Source organism: Dama dama, chromosome 14 (genome assembly GCF_033118175.1).
Source record: "Dama dama isolate Ldn47 chromosome 14, ASM3311817v1, whole genome shotgun sequence".
In the NCBI taxonomy this organism is placed as follows: Eukaryota; Metazoa; Chordata; class Mammalia; order Artiodactyla; family Cervidae; genus Dama; species Dama dama.
Genome location: NC_083694.1, coordinates 40,639,948 through 40,661,766, shown reverse-complemented (window position 1 = coordinate 40,661,766; position 21,819 = coordinate 40,639,948). Strand labels below are relative to the sequence as shown.

The 21,819-nt window shown below is 43.3% G+C and overlaps 1 protein-coding gene across 3 annotated transcripts in view; it reads left to right on the top strand.

The window, feature by feature from the left end:
• Window positions 1–21,819, top strand: part of UBE4B (ubiquitination factor E4B) — a 123,319-nt gene that overhangs the window by 15,949 nt on the left and 85,551 nt on the right. The window contains exon 1 of one of the 3 annotated variants that reach the window (XM_061160438.1): window positions 21,239–21,620. The exons of the other annotated variants lie outside the window; for them this stretch is intronic. The gene's annotated coding sequence lies outside the window, so the exon portion shown is untranslated. Of the gene's footprint in view, window positions 1–21,238; window positions 21,621–21,819 lie in introns of those variants that run through there. 3 annotated transcript variants of the gene reach the window in all.

Genomic DNA, 21,819 nt, shown 5'->3' with positions numbered 1-21,819 from the left:
CCCATGCCCCTCAACTGCTAAAGCAAATGTGCCTCAAGCCTGTACTCCACAAGAGAAGCCGTGCCCTGGAATGAAGAGTAGCCCCCGCACGCGGCAACTAGAGAAAGCCCGAGTATAGCAGCGAAGACCCATTGCAGCAAAATAAATAAATAAAAATTCAAAAATAAATATAAAGGCAGTACAGAAATATAATTAACAAAAGTCAGATCCAATGAAAACAGTCTCACTCTCAGGAAGTTTCTCTGCTATATAATGTTAGGTTCTTGTTTCTAGTGGTGTCTCCTAATTTCATAATCAGTTAACAGACCTGGTGCTTTTCACAGATCTGATGTAGCTGTGATATTTATTCATACTGTTTGGGTAAAACAGAGCCCTATGCCAAAGGAAACGTGTTTGAGCCTAAAAATAAGATGGACAGAGCAAAAGGATGGCAAAAACTTGGAGACTGACGTTAGAAAAAAAATGAATAACGACTGTTGACAGTGTGTCAGGGGGCACTTCATTTGTTCAACAAGTATTTGCTGAGTGCTCTCTGCTGTAAGCCTTGTTATGGTTGCTGGGGCAGTGGCAGTGAGTACAACAGACCAAATCCCCGTTCTCTTTGTATTGTGCTTGGGGGCGATAGACCATACCCCGATAGACAGAGACCAGTTCAGGTAATATGTTTCATTGCCTTTATCTGATGACTGTCCTGCAAGATAAGTGATGTTTGTTTGTTTGTTTGTTTTAAAGATTTTTTTTTTTAATGTGGACTATTTTTAAAGTCATTATTGAATTTGTTACAGTATTGCTTGTTGTTATGTTTTGATTTTTTTTTGGCCATAAGCCATGTGGGATCTTCGCTTCCTGACCAGGGATCGAACCTGCACCCCCTGCCTTGGCAGGCAAAGTCCCAACCATTGGACCACGATCGTAGTCCTAGATATGTGATATTTATATCATCACCTTCTTCTGAGTGGGGAAACCAAGACCCAGAGAGGTAATACAGCTAGAGATGGGTACATCTGGGATTTTGACCTGGAGTTGGCCCTGTAAGAGCGCGTCCTGTGGACGACCGTGAAGACAGGGCCTAGAGCAGGAATCACTCACATGGCACTCGGTCCCTTGTTTCACTTTCAAGAGGAATGCTTTTTTTTCTTCTTAATCCTCTAATATCAAATGTTTGAATATTTATTTATTTGGTTGCACAGGGTCTTTAGTTGTGGCATGTGAGATCTAGTTCCCTGACCAGGGATTGAATCTGAGTCCCCTGCATTGGGAACAGGGTTAGCCAGTGGACCACCAGGCAAGCCCCTCTAATATCAAATGTTGATGAAGAGTCTAGAGTAAGTCTTTATGAGTATAAGCTAATTATTATTTTAATTTGAAGTAATAATACTAATGTTTTCAGTGTTACAAGGTGACTCAAGAAAGTACCTTTGATAGTTAAGCAGGTTATGAGTTTGATTCTGAGCCCTCGCCAGCTGGTGGAATGTACTTAGGCATTCCCAGTGTTTTCTGTACTATTGATCAGATTCAGGAAGCACTGACGTCAGTAATTTTTGTTGTGCTTTGTAAAACTCCCTGTAATGAAAAACCACGTAATCACTGCCTGGCATTGGAGAATTATTAAGGGTCAGATCTTTTTTTCTCCCTAAGACAGAACAGTTTACAGTCTTGTTTCTAATGACGGTAAAACCATTGCCTTGTCATGAGCCAGACTGTAGGGTTGGTATTGAGGCCAGTTACGTAGGTGTGAGTGTCCTGTGGTAAAGCAGCCAAGGTAGTAGAGTTCAAAAGACAATTAGTTTGAAAATTGTGTATTTTGCCAGTAATTGCTAAAACTTGGCCTCAAGATAAGAATTTTGTGCTTTATTTTTGAGAAATTTATGAGGGAAGTATTGGAGAAATATTCATGGAGGAAGTCAGGTAACTCACCTTGTCTGCATTCCTTTCTCAAGTAAGGGAAGGGGAACCTGGTGGGCAACTGAGGGAATGTAGGTAAAGAGAGGTGTTGGAGTAGGGGGGCCCCGGCCTGGGGCTGAATGCAGGGCGGTCAGGTAGCTAGCAGGTGACCATGAAATGGTTGTGTCCAAACCAGGACTCTTGCTTCCCAGGGGGCTTTGGCTGCTACCTTGCAGTGCACTCCGGTGTGTGTGTGAGTGCGAAGTTGCTTCAGTTGTGTCCCAACCCTTTGCGACTCTATGGACCTTAGCCCACCAGGCTCCTCTGTCCATGGGATTCTCCAGGCAAGAATACTGGAGTGGGTTGCCATGCCCTCCTCCACTATCTTGACTGCTTTCCCACAGGACACACCTAGGTAACTAGCCTCGCCACCAGCTCTACTGTCTGGCTCACGACAAAGCGATGGTTTTACTGTCATTAGAAACGAGACTGTCAACTGTTATGTCTTAGGGAGAAAAAAAAGATTTGACCCTGAGTAAAATTCGATGGGAGTACCTGGAATGTGAGCTTCCAAGGGGGCGCTAGTGGTGAAGAACCCGCCTGCTGATGCAGGGGATGTCAGAGATGTGGGTTTGATCCCTGGGTTGGGAAGATCCCCTGGAGGAGGGCATGGCAACCCACGCCAGTATTCTTGCCTGGAGAACCCCATGGACAGAGGAGCTCAGTGGGCTTTGGTCCATAGGGTCGCAAAGGGTTGGGACACGACTGAAGCAACTTTGCACTCACACATGTGCCTGAAGTGCACTGCTCGGAGCTGGAACAGATGCGCTCCCTGCTGTGGAAGTCACTCAGTTGTGTCTAACTCTTTGTGACCCCACAGACTATACAGTCCATGGAATTCTCTAGGCCAAAATTCTGGAGTGGGGAGCTTCCCTTCTCCAGGGGAGCTTCCCAGCCCAGGGATCGAACCCAGGTCTCCCGCATTGCAGGCGGATTCTTTACCATCTGAGCCACAAGGGAAGCCCCTTGTGTAGCATGTTTGGGCTGGGGAGGTGCATTTGGGTAAAAGCACTGATGCTTTTAAGTTTTTGATTTGGGAGTCAGTCCTGAACATGGTCCGGGAATTGGTGAAGGACAGGGAAGCCTGGTGTGCTGCAGTCCATGGGGTCACAAAGAGTCAGATACACTTAGCGACTGAACAGCAACCCCCTGAACATGGTCATCATACCCTTTGGAGCAGAAATGCAGTAGAGAAAGCAGGCTTTCTTGTAACTTTGAGTAAACATATTTTAAGTTGAGTGGGTAATCTGGAAAGTGAAGGAGACGGGTTTGGAAAACAGCTTGTAGCGGTGACTGTGGTCTGCTGCTGTCTCTCTCTGCTGTGTCTGGTGTGTCCTGTAGCACTACTCAGTTGATGGGAGGCTCGGTTCTGTGTTTGGAGTATGGGGGTCTGGGCTCTTGAGCTGTTAAATTCACGTGTTGAAACTTACAGTGCACGTCACAGGAATGCAGCCAGCTGTCTGTTCCTTTCTTCTGCTAACTTCCCTTTATATCTTGCTATTAAAGGCAGGGTGAGTGAAAGTCACTCGGTCGTGTCCGACTCTTTGTGACCCCATGGGGCTGTATAGTCCATAGAATTCTCTAGATCGGAATACTAGAGTGGGTAGCCTTTCCCTTCTCCAAAAGGAAGGGTAGAATACTCCAAATTCTACAATTAAATGTACTTTTGGTTCATTATATTATGAGGCAAAAATAAAAATAGGAAACAGAAGGTAGAAACAAAATCTCTCTTCAGAATCTCACCATCTGAGGATACCTGTAGTTCACATTTTGGTGTACATTCTGTCTTCCACTTTTTTTTTCTAGGTTAGGTGTCCCGCCCCCAACTAAATCTTCTAACATGCCTTTTGTTTTTGGTCTCCCTAGATCATAGATTTGGGGGAACTTGAAAGGATTTTAGAAGTTTTTCTAGCTTAGCCTCTTCAGGTAAAATTCTTTTTCCTGATTATAAATTCAGTAGTATAGATTCACTGAATTCTGCATGATTCATTGTCAAAGATACCAAAAATCAAGAATAAAGGAAAAAGCAAGAATTATATGTAATCCTATTATCCAGAGATAACCATTTTTTAAAAAGTAAACATTTGTTTTTTTGGTTGCATCAGGTCTTAGCTGTAGCGTGTAGGCTTCTCTGGTCACACAGGTGGACTCTAGAGCACAACCTCAGTAGTGTTGGCACACGGGCTTAGTTGGCCCCATGGCATGTGGAGTCTTCCTGACCAGGGATCTAATCTGTGTCCCATGCACTGGAAAGTGGATTCTTAACCACTGGACCACCAGGGAAGTCCCATCATTGTTAATTTGGGGGTGGGGGAGAGATTGCCTTCCCTGGGTATTCTCTGTGTAAATGTATTTGACATGTTCTGCTGTTTCTTCACCTTTTTGGTTTGTTTCTTACCTCTGTGCCTCTGCTTTCTCTGGAGCCCTCCCTCCTGCTCCTGTGGTCTGTGATTCTGCAGTCCTCAGAAGGTGGCTGTGAACTAGACAGGAGAGTTCTGCTCTTGGTACCTAGAGTTTTCTGTCCTGTAAACACTGGTACCGATGACTCACAAGTGTGTACCTCCTGCCTGCAACCTAGACCCAGATCTCTGGCTGCCCACCCTGGGGGACAGTGAGGGCATGGACTTCTGCTGTACTTCTCTACACAAAGCTCTGCTTCGGGGAGTCGCTGGAAGGCTGCTGAAACTTGCTGCAGCTCACTGCTTATCAGGGGTTCTGTTGAGGGCACAGCACATTTTTATGGGTAATCAAGAGAAGGATATGCAGCCCAGCCATCCCCTGAGTGATTTTTTTATCTTTTTTGAGTCAGGGCCCTCTTTACAAATCTTATGAAAATCAGAGATCCTCATGACTCAGGTTTTGAATCCTTGCCCTCAGGACTCTAAAATCTATCCTAAAGCCAACCCACACCACAAAGGTGAGGCAAGGCTCTCCTTCCTCACTTGGGCCACTCTGAAATTGCTTTCTCTGAATCATATTTTTGCATTAGCATCTGCCGATACTAAATATGTGATCCGTGTTGTCAGTCACATACTTTGTTGATAAAACTACATGTGTAATGTGTGCAGATCTCCCTTCTGGCTTTATCTTATTTTTTCTAACATCTTATTTCTGTTCTAGTGTCCTTATCTGTTTGATTCTAACTTAATTTAGTTAGGTTGATATATTTTATGTGTTATTTTCTTAATCACTTTCAGTCCTTGATAGAACAAGGAAACGAAAACCATAAATAGAACAAATGTCTGCTGCCTACAGGGCAGTTCTGTTTGGGTATTCTTACAGGCCCCTCATAACCAGTATGTGTGTGTGAAAGTCACTCAGTCGTGTCCAACTCTTTGCAACCCCAAGGACTATACAGTCTGTGGAATTCTCCAGGCCAGAATATTGGAGTGGGTAGCCTTTCTCTTCTCCAGGGGATCTTCCCAACCCAGGTATCAAACCCAGGTCTCCCGAGTTGCAGGCGGATTCTTCACCAGCTGAGCCACAAGGGAAGCTCAGTAGTTAGATTATAACTCCTCTCTTCTTCTTGAAAATTCTTTGTTCTGTATTCTCAGTTTATGAATTTACCATCCACTTAAGTATCCTGGCCTGAAATCTAGACTCTCCACCCTTCCTCACACCTCACTTCCCAAATAATGACCGAGTTCTGTCGATTGTACACATTAAATGTCCCTGTCACTGTCCCTGCCCATGTCCCCCTTGCCTGCAGTTGCTTTGTCCCACCTCAGTCCATTCTCCACATGGTAACTAGAGTGATGTGTTTAATTTTATTATTTACTTATTTGACTGCACATGGTCTTAGTTGCTGCACATGGGATTTTTAGTTGCAACATGTAGGGTCTAGTTCCCCAACCGGGGATTGAACCCCGGGCCCCTTCATTGGGCGCATGGAGTCTTAGCCACTGGACCATCAGGGAAGTCCCCTGCAGTGATGTGTTTTAAAAGATCAATCTGACCCAGTCACCTGGTCAAAATGTCTTTTTTGCCTTCATGAAAAAGTTCAGTCTTAGGATGGTATTTGGAGCTCGCCATGTGCTTGCCCCAGCCTGTCTTTCCTGCCTCATATCTTGCTGTGGCCATGCACACTCATGCTTATCAGACATCTCAGAATTCCCCTAAACACCGGGTGTTCTTACAAAACCTCCCCACCTTTGGTGATGCTGCTCTGTCCCTTTGCCTGCTGAGTCCTTCCTGTCCTGAGGAAAAAACTCTCATCAGGTCATTTGCACAGCATGTTTGTAGGTTGTAGAATTTGTATGTTGCCTTATTTTCTTTCTTTTTTTAAAAAAAATTTTGTTTATTTATTATTTTCATTTGCACTGGGTCTTGGTTGCTGTCCGTGGGCTTTCACTAGTTGCCGTGAGCAGGGGCTTCTCTTGTTGCGGTGTATGGGCTTCTCAGGGTGGTGGCTTTGTGGAGCAGGGCTCTGGACACTCACAGGCTCAGAAGTTGTGGCTCATGGGCTTAGTTGCTCCGTGCCATGTTGGATCTTCCCAGACCAGGGATTGAGCACCTGTCCCCTGCATTAGCAGGTGGATTCTTGGTAAATGCACCACCAGGGAAGTGTGCTTGATTTTCAGTTACTCTTTTGGGCTGATTCAGAAATGACGTTACTGTGGTTGGTCAAAGTGATTTTGAGTTCTGAAAACCTAATGATGAAAAAAGCCAGATGATAGTCTGTGTACCAATTACTGATTGTGTCCCTAGGGAATTGAGATTTATAAACATGCACACAATAAGGAATAGACAGCTTATGTAGGTTAAGCAAAAGATGGGGTTTGTTTTAAGGGTATAGGGCTCTTCCTTCTGAAGCCAGGAGCAGAGAGGTAGCTGATCACAGGAAGGAACTGGAACCTGGAACCCGAACTGGACCCTGGGACTTCCTGGGTGTGTGCTTCCTTATAATTGCCCCTTGTACACAACATGCCTCACCTTGCCTCTGTCTTGCTGCCTCACACTCAGGGGCAACGCTGGCTGTTCCAACTTCATGCCTGACATGTGCAGCTGAGCATGTCTAGAGAAAACCAACCCAGGCTGGTCGGTCTAATTTTTCTCTTAAGTTTTTATTCTGAAAATGTTCAGATCTGCAGAAAGGTTGATCGAGTCAGCTGGATTCATCATTTTGTTGGTGTTGCCTTTTTCTGCATTCACTTCTGAGTGTGTGTGTGTATGTGTGTACATGTAAACATATATACATAAACAGACATATTGGTTTTGACTGAACTGTTTGAAAGTATGGAAAACCATAAAGCAGAAGTGAGAGGAAGGAGGTGGTGAGGGAAGGCCTTACCGAGAAGGTAGCATGTGAGCAAAGACCAGAAGAGAAGATGGTGGGCAATCATCTTGGAGAAGAGTGTGCACAGGAGAAAGAGGCACAGTACAGAAGTGAGCCCTAACCCCTGGACAGGGTGTGGGCTGAAGACAGAAGAGCCTCTGCATCACTAGGCTTGATACTGTCAAAATATTCCCTGCCCCTTCCTGATCCAAGGTTATGTTTCTCAGCCCCATTGGCTGTAGGCATGGCCATGTGACTTGCTTTGGCCAATGAGATGTGAGCAGAAATGAACAGGTCACTTCTGGCCTCTCCCTCTGCCTTGACAAGTGGGAGTGTTCTCTGCAGAGGCTACTCTGTCATCCTGGGTCCTTGGAATAAGGACAGTTTGGAGCAGAGCAGCACTTCCATCTGAATGTTTTCAGAATTTATAGACATAGCAGGAAATAATAATAGTTTCCTTCTCTTCATCAGAAATTGTGTGAAAGGAGAAGAAAGACAGGAAAAAATAGAAATTTTTATTTATCACTGTCATTTTCATTTATGTGTAACTTGCACTAGTATCTGATACAATGTAAGTACACCCAATGGAATTATAGTGTATGACCTTTTGCAATCTGCTTTTTCAACTCTTAAAAAATATTGTGGTCAACTACATGTGACATAGAAATATACCTTCTTTTAAGAGTGGGACATGTTGAAGTGAATGTTTTCTTTTAAAGATACAGTATGACTAAGCCCTGTATGTATGTATGTGTGTATTATATATGTCTGTATGTATGTGTAACCTCCATATGAGGTGATAACAGATGTCCCAGACTGAGTTGAAGTCCCCTTGTTTGTGTCTGTTCTACCCTTGTTGTGTCTTGTGCAGACCTTATTTTGCTGTGTCATAATTGTTGATTTTCTTCTATGTCTTTCCCCAGTGGATCTGGAAATCCTTGAGGGAAGAGCTTATGACTCCAATATTCTCTTACCTTTAGTGCCTGCTTAAGTGGTCGGTGCAAAGTAGGCACTTAATAAACCAGCAAAGGACTGAATTTGAGGGACAAGATAATGTTCATAAAGTGTCGTTTTTCCATTTTATTTATTGATATGTTATATATTTTAAACCAGAAAGTGGAAATATTTTTAAATTTTTATTTTTTGCTGTGCTGGATCTTCATTACTGTATAGGCTTTTCCTAGTTGCCGCAGCTGGGGGGTACTCTCTAGTTGTGTGCAGACTTCTCATTGCGATGCCTTCTCTTGTTGGAGAGCACAGGCTCTAGGCACCAGGCCTCAGTAGTTCTTACACATGGGCTTAGTTGCCCTGAGGTATGTGGAGTTTTCCCGGATCAGGGATCGAAACCCATGTCCCCTGCATTGACAGGTAGGTTCCTGGCCACTGGACCACAAGGGAAGTCCAAAATATTCTTTATTTCAAAATATAAACTCATCAAAGAGGGAGTTTATTAATATACTAATATTATTAGAATATAAATACCGTACCTGTAGTATCAACATCCTATACATAAATCCATTTATTCATAACTAGTCATAGATAAACAGCACAGTATCATCAGGAGTAAGGATGCCTCCATTTGCAAGTCCCTGAAACTTAAGAGGGGATTTTCTTCTCTAAAGATCAATGGGATCTGGAATTAGACTATCTGTCCTTTCGTTTTCTAGCTATATGACCTTGAGCAGGTCACATAACCTCTCTTAGTTCAGTTTTCCCATTTGTAAAATGGGAAAATAAGGTACCAGCTCTTTGGATTTTGAACTAAATTTATATGCATGAAGCCCTTAGAACCAGCATCTGGCACATCATCAGGGTTTGGTAATTGTTAATCCTGTTAATATTAATTAGGTATTTGTCTTAGAGTTTGCAACATTCTCCTAAAGTTAGGGGGCAGGAGGAGAAGGGGACGACAGAGAATGAGATGGCTGGATGGCATCACCAACTCGATGGACATGAGTTTGAGTAAACTTCGGGAGCTGGTGATGGACATGGAGGCCTGGCATGCTGCGATTCATGGGGTAGCAAAGAGTCAGACACAACTGAGCGACTGAACTGAACTGAACCCAGAAAACTTTACTGTCTGAGTAATGCGTTCACTTCTGCTCTGTAGGAGAGGAGATGATAGGGTTATGTTGAAAAGGAAGGGCACATTTAACTGGTGTTCAGTTGAAATTTTTTTTTCCAGTTGAAAATCTTTGAAGGAGAAATTAAGTCACTTCTTCTATAATGTTAAGGTTTAAAGAAAAAGTGTTTTTTCATATTTTCGGCATCGTGTGACAGTGGTAGATTGAGTTTAATATATCCTTTAAAATAGGGGGGATTTAAATGACAAGACTTTTGGAGCTTTAAATGAGAATGTTAAAAAACTTGTGAACTTTAGATCACAGAGCTATGGTGTTCAGATTTGAATGTATTTATTTTTGAGATACATTGTTGGGTTTAGATGTGTAGATGTGAAAGTGAAAGTCGCTAAGTCTTGCCCAACTCTTTTTGACCCTGTGGACTATAGCCTGCCAGGCTCCTCTGTCCATGGGATTCTCCAGGCAAGAATACTGGAATGCATTGCCATTCCTTTCTCCAGGGAATCCTCCCAACCCAGGGATCAAACCTGGGTCTCCTGCATTGCAGGCAGATACTTTACCATCTGAGCCACCAGGGAAGCCAAAGGAATATAGTGAAATTGTCATAGCATTTTATAAGTTTTAGACATGACCAGATATTGAAAAAAACAAAAAACAAAAACCCTACAATAATCAAAAGATATCTCTAGAAGGATGCCATCTGGAAGAATAAATATTTGAAAGTTTTTTTCTTTATGTTGAAATTTAGTATTTTAGAATGGAATACTTTGGAAAGGTAAGATGCTTTTGTAGAATGACTGTTTGCTAAGTTGAAAACAATGCCTTTTGGACTTAGTTTTCCCCAACACAGATGCTAAAAATAGGAGGAACAACTTGGCCCATCCTGTCTTAGCCTCTGCCTCATGTCACCACTGTGGCCCTCGCTGTTTTGAACAGAGGCTGTTTTGAGTCTATTTTTAGTTAATCAGAACCGTGAGGGTAGGAAATACTGCGTCAGAACAGTTCTAGGGAAACCTCTATTTATTTTACCTTTTTTATCCTTTAAAAACTTTATTATTGTTTTTTTTTTGTTTGTTTTTTTTTTTTTGGCTATGCCGTGTGGCTTGCGTGATCTTAGTTCCTCGACCAGGGATAGAACCCCAGGCATCCTGAAGTGGAACCCTGGCCCTCAGCAGTGAAAGTACTGAGTCCTACCCATTGGCCCACCAAGGAATTCCTGGGAAACCTCTATTTTAATGTCATTTGTGAAATAAGAACTGAAACAGTCAAGACAAGAAAAACCAGGAATGAACTTTCATGATCAGTATGTTTGGGTTTGAGTTGTGGTTTGGGACACAAGTTGAGGAATTGGAAGTTCCTTTTTATGCTTTTGGGTTTTTTCTGTCTGTGACATCTAGGAAAGCAATTCTTTTTAAGCAAAAGTCTTACTTTAGAGAGATTATACCAGTCTTGTGTGCTTATATATAAAGTAGAGTAAGCAAAGAGATAGACGCTTAATAATATTTTGGTGTGTGGTACTATTTTTAGTTTGTGTCTCATATGTTCTTCTTGTGATAAAAGTGAGGTCACGTCTCTTAATAGATTAATTAGATAGGCTTTCATACCTGTGATTGCTCAAAGCCATTCTTTAGGAGGGAGTCTCCAGTCCAGATATTCGCAGGGTCCTCAGGTTGCTAAACCAGTTCAGAGCCACCACCATGGTGGAAGGTGGCCAATCCACTGAAGGGCTTTGTCTCCTAATGAGAGTGTTGCTGTGTGGCCGCCCAGAGCACTGCCCCGGCACGACTGTTTCTTTGCTCCCCAGCAGGTCTTTAAGATGGGAAGTCCGGACAGGTTCTGCCAATCATTTTCTAGCTCATGTCATTGGTGGACCTGCCCCTTCTCCTTCTTCCACTCCCCTCTCTCCCTTAATAATCCACAGGCTATTTCACAAAGTCTTCATTCTTCTTTTTTTTTAAACCTGTGTTTGTGGAATGGTACTGGGGAGGGAATGGGGAAGACAGCACAGTGGAAATCTTTCTTCTTTGGAAAACTTCCTTCAAGCCCTTATTGCAGTGAGTCAGGACATTTGTGCTATGTTTATAACGCTGAGGAGAACATCTGAATTTAACATTGCAGGCTGAACTTGGCACCCAGATTTAAAATGGCTTTGTGATTTTTCTAAAAGCTGTGTGTGTGTGCTTTTTCAGAGGCAATGTTATTATTCCAATAATAGTAAGTTTCATGTGTAATGCATTTTCTAGTGTATTTCATTTATGCTTTCATTAATTCACCAGATATTTAAAGGGTACCCGCTATGTGCCCAGGAGAAGGCAGTGGCAACCCACTCCAATACTCTTGCCTGGAAAATCCCAGGGACGGAGGAGCCTGGTGGGCTGCTGTCTATGGGGTCGCACAGAGTCAGACACAACTGACGCGACTTAGCAGCAGCAGCAGCAGCACTCTATGCCAGGGCCATCCCAGGTGGCACACTGGCTCAGTAGTTATGACTCCTAGGCTTGGTTGCCCCACGGCATCTGGGATCTCAGTTCCCCAATCAGGGATCAAACCCACATCTCCTGCAATGGAAGGCAGATTCTTAACCACTGGACCACCAGAGAAGTCCCTAAATCACTTTTCTTATCGTGTCTTAAAGGCAGCTGTCCTGGGATCTGCAGCCCATGCGCCTTCCCCCATGCACGTCCACACTCCTCTTCATCAGGGAGGACTCTTCATTGTCATCGCTCAGTTCCTCTGTTCCTACCTCCCTCTAACCTGCCTGCCTGGCAAGACCCCACTTGGGGTTAAATTCAGCTCTTCGCCTGCTTCACCCTACAAAGCTGTTTGTGGCTGGAGACAAAGATACCGCCGTCTTGAATGCTCTTCTGGGGTTCATTCTGAGTCCACGGTTGCTGGTCTCCAGCAGTCACGAGCTTGCTTAGTGTTGCCTAGCCATTGACTCTGCGTGCTAAGTGTCTTCAGCCATGTCCAACTCTTTGTGACCCTGTGAACTGTGGCCCACCAGGCTCCTTTGTCCATGGGATTTTCCAGGCAAAAATACTGTAGTGGGTTGCCATTTATTTCTTCAGTTTGTTCTTCTTCTCTCTTCTAGATGGCTACTTGGTACCTTCTCTCTTTAAACCCCTGACTCCTGTCTCTCACTCTCAGCCGATGGTCTTATTTCCCTCCCACTGAGAAAAGGCAGGCACTCAGAGGACGGCGTGTGCGAGCTCCCGCCATCATGTCTGGTGGTGTCCCTGCTGTCCCGTGTTACCGTATTTTCTATCAATGTGAGTCAGGCTGTACTCTCTGCCATCCTTGAAAACACACAAGCAGAAACCTCTCTAGACTCTGCTTTCCCTCATCTGCTTCCCCCAACCCCCATCTAGCTACTCTTTTTTTTTTGGCGGTGCCATGTGGCCTGTGGGGTCTTAGTTCGCCAACCAGGGATAGAATCCATGTCCCCCTGCAGTGGAAACACAGAATCTTAACCACTGGACCACCAGGGAAGTCCCTATTCACTCTTTCCTTAATAGTAAAAATCCTCAGAAGTCTGTGCTTCCTGTCTCCATATCCTTGGACCTTCTCCAGTCAAGCTTCCATCCCCAGTGTTCCATCAGAATTGTTCTTGACTAGGTGCTCAGCTACCACCTCATTGCCAAATCAGTAATCGCTCTTTCTTGAAATACTGTTTGGTTTCTAGGAAGCCAGTCTCAGTTCTCTTGGAGAACTAGCCCTAGTCTCTTGCTGCCATTGTTGCTGGGTTACAGGGCTTTATCCTCAGACTTCTTCATCTCTGTCTACACTCCCTACCTAGTGGCCTTACTCTGTCTCACGGCGTTTTATGCCATCTAGAAGCTGACAGCTCTCAAATTGTCATCCTAACCTGTCCTCTGCCCCACACATCAGATTATATATCTTCATGACAACTCCCATCTGCCTGCGTAATAATCTTGTGTCTTAAAAGAACTATTTAATCTCTCCCCACCTCCATTCTTCTTACTGTCTTTACTTTGTAAACTGATGTAATAAATTGCATGGGCCCAAGACTTTGATGTCATCTTTGCCTCTTCTAGTTTTATCCTCCCCTTCACCCAGATTTAAAATAGCTTTATATTTTTTTCCCCAAAAACCATATGTGTTCTTTTTCAAAGGTAATAACTTTATTCCATAAACAGTATATACCCCATCATTTCTCCCATCAGTAGTGTGTATAATCAGCACCTCCTATGAGCTTGAACTCTGTTTTCAAAGTATACCCCCTAATTGACCACCCGCCATCGTCGTCACAGCTACCCACCCTAGTCCAAGTTAACATCCATCTTCCCATAGGTTATTCCAGTAGCCTCCTGAGTAGTCTCTGCCTACTTTCATTCTCCTCTACAGTTTATTCTCCCCAGCAGCCAAAATAGCAATTTTAAAATGTAGGTCAAATCATGTTCTTTTTCTGATCACAAAACCCCCTGGTGGCTCCCCACAGCCAGTCCTCTTACATTGGCCCTCAAAGCCCCCCTCTTACTGCCCGACACCTCATCTCCTGCTGTTCCTCCCCGTGCTCATTCTGCTGTAACCACACTGCCCTTGTTGACCTTGGACTTGGTATGCACAGTCGCACCCCACTTCCCAGAGACCCACATGGCTTGCTTCCTCCCTCCCTTCAGGTGTTTTCATGTGTCCCCCTTTATCAGAGAGGCTTCTCAATCCACCTTATGTAAAAATTATGTTGCCCTCTCCCCAGCATGCCTGACTGACCCTCCTCTGCTTTATTTTTCTCTAATGGTGCTCATAACCACTTGGCATCCTTTTTGTCCATTTGACTGTTGTCCTTTGGACCCCTGCTAGGATCTGAGCTCCACGAGATCAGGGACTGTTCTGTTTATTGGGGTACTTGATGAATGAGGTTGAATGAGGAGTATCTGAAGAGGAGTCAATATCAGAAGTCTGAAACACTGTCTGGGCTTTGAATATTCAGTGAAACATTGTTGTGTGTGGCTTCAGTACTCACTTCACTCTGTGTATTTATTTCTCCCTTCGTCCTGGGTATAAAGACATGTTATGTGTCAGGGACTTCCCTGGTAGCTCAGATGGTAAAGAATCTGCTTGCATTGCAGAAGACCCAGATTTGATCCCTGGGTCGGGAAGATCCCCTGGAGAAGGGAATGGCTACCCACTCCAGTATTCTGGCCTGGAGAATTCCATGGACAGAGAAGCCTGGCAGGCTACAAAGAGTCAGACACAACTGAGCAGCTAACACAGGTGCCTGGCACTATGCTCACTGCTGGGGATACAGTGGTGAACAAGTAGACATGATTTTCTTATGGAGCTTCTCTTCTACTAGGGAAGTTAAGACTGAATAAGAAATAAACAAGATATTTATGGACCGTGAAGGTTGCTAGAAAGATGTGACCAGAATATGAAATGAATGTGGTGGGGAGGGCTGTGCTCAATAGGATGGTCAAGGAAGTCCTCCAGGAGGTGACATTTAAGCTGAGAATGGAAGGAAGAGAAAGAGCCAGGTGGGTCAAGAATTAGGGAAAGTGCTCCTAGACTAAAGGAATTAGCGAGTGGCCAGAGGCAAGACAGTGGAAATGGAAATAGCAATGCACTCCAGTATTCTTGCCTGGAAAATCCCATGGACTGAGAAGCCGGGCAGGCTACAGTCCATGAGGTCAGAAAAGAGTCAGACACAGCAACTAAACAACAACAACAAGAGGCAAGGTAGAGCTAAGATGATCTAGGAACTGTCCGAGGGCCAGAGTGGGACACCACGACCCTGGAGGAGCACTCTGTAGAACATAGTAAGGATCTGGGTTTTATTCCAGGTTCAGTATGACTGGCTTATTTCACTCAACATAACATCTTCGGGGCTCATCCATGTTGCAGCATGTGTCAGAATTTCCTTCCTTTTAAAAGCTAAATGACAATCCATTTATGTGTAGACCACATTTTAATTATCTGTTTACCTGTTGATAACACTTGGGTCGCTTCTACCTTTTGCAGATAATTCTGCTATGAATATGGGTACACAAATACCTGTTTGAGTCCCTGCTTTCAGGTCTTTTGGGTATATACCTACAAGTGGAATTACTGGATTATATGGTAATTCGATTTTTAATTTCTTCAGGAACTGCCACTCTGTTTTCCATAGTGGCTGCACCATTTTACATTCCTACCAACAGTGTGCAAGTGTTCCAGCCCCTCTACACCCTTGCTCACAGTTGTTTTATGTTTTTTTGGTTTGATAGTAGCCATCCTAAGGTGAGTGTGAGGTGTTAGCCTGGAGTGCTTTTAATTTGCATTTCCGAAATCTAAAGCTTCCCACGTGGTGCTGGTGGTAAAGAACTCACCTACCAGTGCAGGAGACAGAAGAGACTTGGGTTCAATCTCTGGGTCGAGAAGATTCCCCTGGAGAAGGGAATGGCAACCCACTCTAGTATTCTTGCCTGGAGAATCCTTTTGACAGAGGAGCCTGGCAGGCTTACAGTCCATAGGGTCACAAAGAGTTGGACACAACTGAAGCGACTTAGCCTGCATAAAGCTTTGAAAGTGTTTGTGTGCATGCTCAGTTTCTTAGTCCTGTGCGACTCTTTGTAGTCCTGTTAACTGTTGCCCACCAGGCCAGGTTGGACCCAGGTGGATCCATTAAGAAGCTCTTGCAGAGGTCCTGGTAAGAGAGGGTGGTGGTCTGGAAAAGATGGGGGCAGAGGAGCTGAGAACAGAGAGTGGACTCATGTGGAAGGAGCAGGACTTGGTGGTAAATAGTCAGGGTTGAGGAGATGAAGGGAAGCTGAACACAGACCCTGTCTCTCTGGCTTGCTCACTGGGTTGGAAACAGTTTGGGGCAGGGGTGTTTCCTGGTCCACCTCCCCCATCCACTCCAGTGAAGTGTTCATGAGAGAACAACTTTGTTAGTTTCTTGAAGTTTTTCTTTCTTTTTATTTTTAAGACAGATATATCTTTTTATTTCTGTTAAACTGGATGTACAATTATTGTTGCTAGGCAACCAACTTTAAACATGTATATGACTACAATTTAATTTTATGTTAGCAAGACACAGATGTTGAAAAGATAACTTTGGGTAGATCTAATCACAGTAATAAGTAATTTATAGGGAATTCCCTGGTGGGCCATTGTTTAGGACTCCATGCTTTTTACTTCTGAGAGCATGGGTTCAATCCCTGGTCAGGGAACTAAGTTCCTACAAACTGTGTGGTATGGCCAAATAATAATAATAATTTCTACTTTTTTTTTTTTTTTACTTTCTTACAGGGGTCATGGGCTTCCCTTGTGGCTCAGCTGGTAAAGAATCTGACTGCAATGCGGGAAATCTGGGTTCAATCCCTGGGTTGGAAAGATCCCCTGGAGAAGGGAAAGGCTACCCACTCCAGTATTCTGGCCTGGAGAATTCTGTGGACTGTCCATGGGGTCACTAAGAGTCGGACACAACTAAGTGACTTTTATTTTCATGCAGGGGTCATATTCATTAAAGCCCTAGAGGCTAATTTTGCTTTGACCTTCGCTAGTATAGAAGTGACTCTTGATTTGTTTCCTTTCATTACGGAAGCAAATTTTGTTTTTTTAAGTTGCCCAAGAGGGAGAAGTTATATTACACCGCTACCAGTTAATGCACTAAGTGAACAGCAAACTGATCCCCTCCTCATTATTTCCTGGGAAATTAATACGGCAGAACATGTCAGAAAGGCACATGGTGTGTGCTCAGTCATGTCCGATTCTTTGTGACCTCATGGACTGCCACCTGCCAGGCTTCTCTGTTCATGGGATTTCCCAGGCAAGAATACTGGAGTGGGTTGCCATTTCTTGCTCCAGGGCCTGGTGTAGGATAGGCAACTCGAATTCCTTTTCGTGTTTAGTTTTATTTCAAAGTGCTAACTTTGTAAACTGATGACTGTGGGTTCTGAGGGGGGTGAAAACTCAGTGGGAATGAATATCACTGCTTTTAAAACAGTGGTTAAGCTTTGGTGATTATTAACTTTTTTCAGCTAACGTGAATGAAATTTTCTGCTGACAAGTAACACTAGTCACTGGGCTCTCTGCAGTTCAGTGCAGAGAGCTTCATCACTGAGTGAGTTTTTCATCACAGAACTGGTGACAGCTTCCACTTCCAGTCCTCATCGGAGGACTGGTGATGACTTCTGCTTTTCCCCTCCCCTGTCCAGTTCTGGGTGGTAAACACGTATAGAGACTGGATGCCAAGCTAGGTTTTAGGGAGATAAAGATAAGTGAGCAAGAGGCAGCCAGGGAAGTGTAACCATTCTCAAAGATTTTGGTCTCAGGTCTCCATTATACTCTTAGAAAATACTGAGGCTCCCAATGATTTTTTGTTTAGGTGGTTTATATCCATCAATATTTTACCATATTAGTTTGGTAAGAGTACCTGGAGAAGAGAAAGGCTACCTACTTCAGTATTCTGGCCTGGAGAAATCCACGGACTGTATAGTTCATGGGGTCACAAAGAGTCAGACATAACTGAGCGACTTTCACTTCACTTCACTTCACAGAAGTGAAAACTGAGAAATTTAGAAAAGTATTTATTAATTCTTTAAAAAACTAATAAAAGCCATTATATGTCAGTAGCAGAAAATGAAGAAGAACTGAAGAGCCTCTTGTTAAAGGTGGTAGGAGGAGAGTGAAAAAGCTGGCTTAAAACTCAGCATTCAAAACACTAAGATCATGGCATCTGGTCCCATTGCTTCATGGCAAATAAGAGGGGAAAAAGTGGAAGCAGTGACAGATTTTATTTTCTAGGGTTGCAAAATCACCGCGGACAGTGATTGCAGCCATGAAAGTAAAAGGAAAGCTTGTTTTCCTTGGAAGGAAAGTTTGACAAACCTAGATAGCATATTAAAAAGCAGAGATATCACTTGCCAACAAAGGTTTGTATGGTCAAAGCTATGGTTTTTTCCAGTAGTCATGTACTGATCTGAGAGTTGGATCATAAAGAAGGCTGAGTGCTGAAGAGTCGATGCTTTCAAATTGTTGGCTGGAGAAGAACTGAGAGTCCCTTGGACAGCAGGGAGATAAACCAGTTGATCCTAAAGGAAATCAATGCTGAATATTCACTGGAATGACTGATGCTGAAGTTGAAGCTCCAGTACTTTGACCACCTGATTGGAAGAGCCATCTCATTGGAAGAGACCCTGATGCTGGGAAAGTCTGAAGGCAAAAGAAGAGGGCAGCAGAGATTGAGATGGTTTGATAGCATTACCAACTCAATGGACATGAGTTTGAGCAAACTCCAGGAGATGGTGAAGGACAGGGAAGCCTGGCATGCTGCAGTCCGTGGAGTCACAAAGAATTGGACATGACTTGGTGACTGAACAAACAACAACAGTGTTGATATCAATAACATGTTTTTAATGAAAATAACTGACTTCGTACTTTTACATTCCAGTCCCTTATGATGAAAAGGACATCTTTTTTTGGTGTTCTAGAAGATCTTGTCGGTCATCATAAAACCATTCAACTTCAGCTTTTTCAGCATTAGCGGTTGGGTCATAGACTTGAATTACGGTGATATTGAATGGTTTGCCTTGGAAACAAACAGACATCATTCTGTCATTTTTGAGATTACACCCAAGTACTGCATTTTGGACTCTTGTTGACTATGAGGGTTTCTCCATTTCTTCTAAGAGATCCTTGCCCACAGAAGTAGGTATAATGGTCATCCGAATTAAATTCGCCTAATCCAGTCTATTTTCATTCACTGATTCCTAAAATGTCGATGTTCACTCTTGCCATCTCCTGTTTGACCACTTCCAATTTACCTTGATTCATGGACCTAACATTCCAGGTTCCTATGCAATATTGTTCTTTATAGCATCGGACCTTACTTCCATCACCAGTCACATCCACAACTGGGCATTCTTTTTGCTATGGCTCTGTCTCTTCATTCTTTCTGGAGTTATTTCTCCACTCTTCTTCAGTAGCATATTGGGTACCTACTGACCTGGGGAGTTCATCTTTCAGTGTCATATCTTTTTGCCTTTTCATACTGTTCTGGCGTTCTCAAGGCAAGAATACTGAAGTGGTTTTCCATTCCCTTCTCCAGTGGACCACGTTTTGTCAGAACTCTCCACCATGACCTGTCCATTTTGGGTGGCCCTACACGGCATGGGTCATAGTTTCATTGAGTTAGACAAGGCTGTGGTCCATGTGATCAGTTTGGTTAGTTTTCTGTGATTGTTGTTTCATTCATATGTGGCTCAGATCATGAACTCCCTATTGCAAAATTCAGACTTAAATTGAAGAAAATAGGGAAAACCACTAGACCATTCGGGTATGCCTAAATCAAATCACTTATGATTATACAGTGGAAGTGACAGATAGATTCAAGGGATTAGATCTGATTAGAGTGCCTGAAGAACTATGGACAGAGGTTCATGACATTGTACAGGAAGCAGTGATCAAGACCATCCCCAAGAAAAACAAATGCAAAAAGGCAAGATGGTCATCTGAGGAGGCCTTACAAATAGCTGAGAAAAGAAGAGAAGCTAAAGGCGAAAGAGAAAAGGATAGATACATCCATCTGAATGTAGAGTTCCAAAGAATGGCAAGGAGGGATAGGAAAGCCTTCCTCAGTGATCAATGCAAAGAAATAGAGGAAAACAATAGAATGGGAAAGACTAGAGATCTCTTCAAGAAAATTAGAGATACCAAGGGAATATTTCATGCAAAGATGGTCACAATAAAGGACAGAAATGGTATGGACCTAACAGAAGCAGAAGATATTAAGAAAAAATGGCAAGAATACACAGAAGAACTGTACAAAAGGGATCTTAACGACCCAGATAACCACGATGGTGTGATCACTCACCTAGCCCATACATCCTGGAGTGTGAAGTGAAGTGGGCCTTAAGAAGCATCACTACAAACAAAGCTAATGGAGGTGATGGAATTCCAATTGAACGGTTTCAAGTCCTAAAAGATGATGCTGTGAAAGTGCTGCACTCAATATGCCAGCAAATTTGGAAAACTCAGCAGTGACCTCAGGAAAAGGTTGGTTTTCATTCCAATACCAAAGAAAGGCAATGCCAAAGAATGTTCAGACTACCACATAATTGCACTTACTTTACATGGTATCAGATTTACATTGTAAATTACATGCTCAAAATTCTCCAAGCTTATCTTTAACAGTGCATGAACTGAGAACTTCCAGATGTTCAAGCTGGATTTAGAAAAGGCACAGAGGAATCAGAGATCAAGTTGCCAACATCCATTGGATCATCAAAGAAGCAAGAGAGTTCCAGAAAAGCATATGCTTCTGCTTTATTGACTACACCAAAGCCTTTGACAGTGTCGTTCACAACAAATTATGGAAAATTCTTCAGGAGGTGGGAATACCAAACCACCTTACCTGCCTCCTGAGAAATCTGTATGCAGGTCAAGAAGCAACAGTTAAAACTGGACATGGAACAACAGACTGGTTCCAAATTGGGAAAGGAGTACGTCAAGCCTGTATATTGTCACCCTGTTTATTTAACTTATATGCAGAGTACATCATGAGAAATGCTGGGCTGGATGAAGCACAAGCAGAAATCAAGATTGCTGGGAGAAATACCAATAACCTTAGATATGCAGTTGACACTGTCCTTATGGCAGAAAACAAAGAACTAAAGAGCCTCTTGATGAAGGTGAAAGAGGAAAAGTGAAAAAGCTGGCTTAAAACTCAGCATACAAAAACTAAGATCTTAGCATCCAGTCCGATCACCTCATGGCACATAGATGGGGAAATAGCGGAAACAGACTTTATTTTCTTGGGCTCCCAAATCACTGCAGACAGTGACCGCAGCCATGAAATTAAAAGACAGATGTTCCTTGGAAGAAAAGCTATGACAAACCTTGACAGTGTATTAAAAAGCAGAGGCATTACTTTGCTGACAAAGGTCTGCCTAGTCAAAGCTATGGTTTTTCTAGTAGTCACGTATGGATGTGAGAGTTGGACCATAAAGAAAGCTGAGTGCGGAAGAATTGATGCTTTTGAACTGTGGTGTTGGAGAAGACTCTTGAGAGTCCCTTGGACAGCAAGAAGATCCAACCAGTCCATCCTAATGGAAATCAGTCCTGAATATTCATTGGAAGGACATGCTGAAGCTCCAATACTTCGGCTACCTGATGCAAAGAACTGACTCAGTGGAGAAGAAGCATGAGATGGTTGGATGGCATCACTGACCCGATGAACATGAGTTTAAGCCAACTCCAGGAGTTGGTGAAGGACAGGGAAGCCTGGCGTGCAGCAGTCCATGGGGTCACAGAGAGTCAGAGACGACTGAGCGACTGAACTGAACTGTACGAAAATCACTACATTTTCCAGAACAAATTCAGTGAGTGACATTGTTTTTACTTTCACAATTCTTTTAAATGTCTAATTTAATGGAAGACAGCTGGAATCTCGTTAACTTTTTTATTTAATTTGCTGCAGCATCACTTGTCATGTAGCCTCTGGAAAACTCCACTTGACATGGGAGAATGAGAGTGAAAAAGGCTAATGTCTTAATGTTTGGCTTCACAGACCCTCTAAAA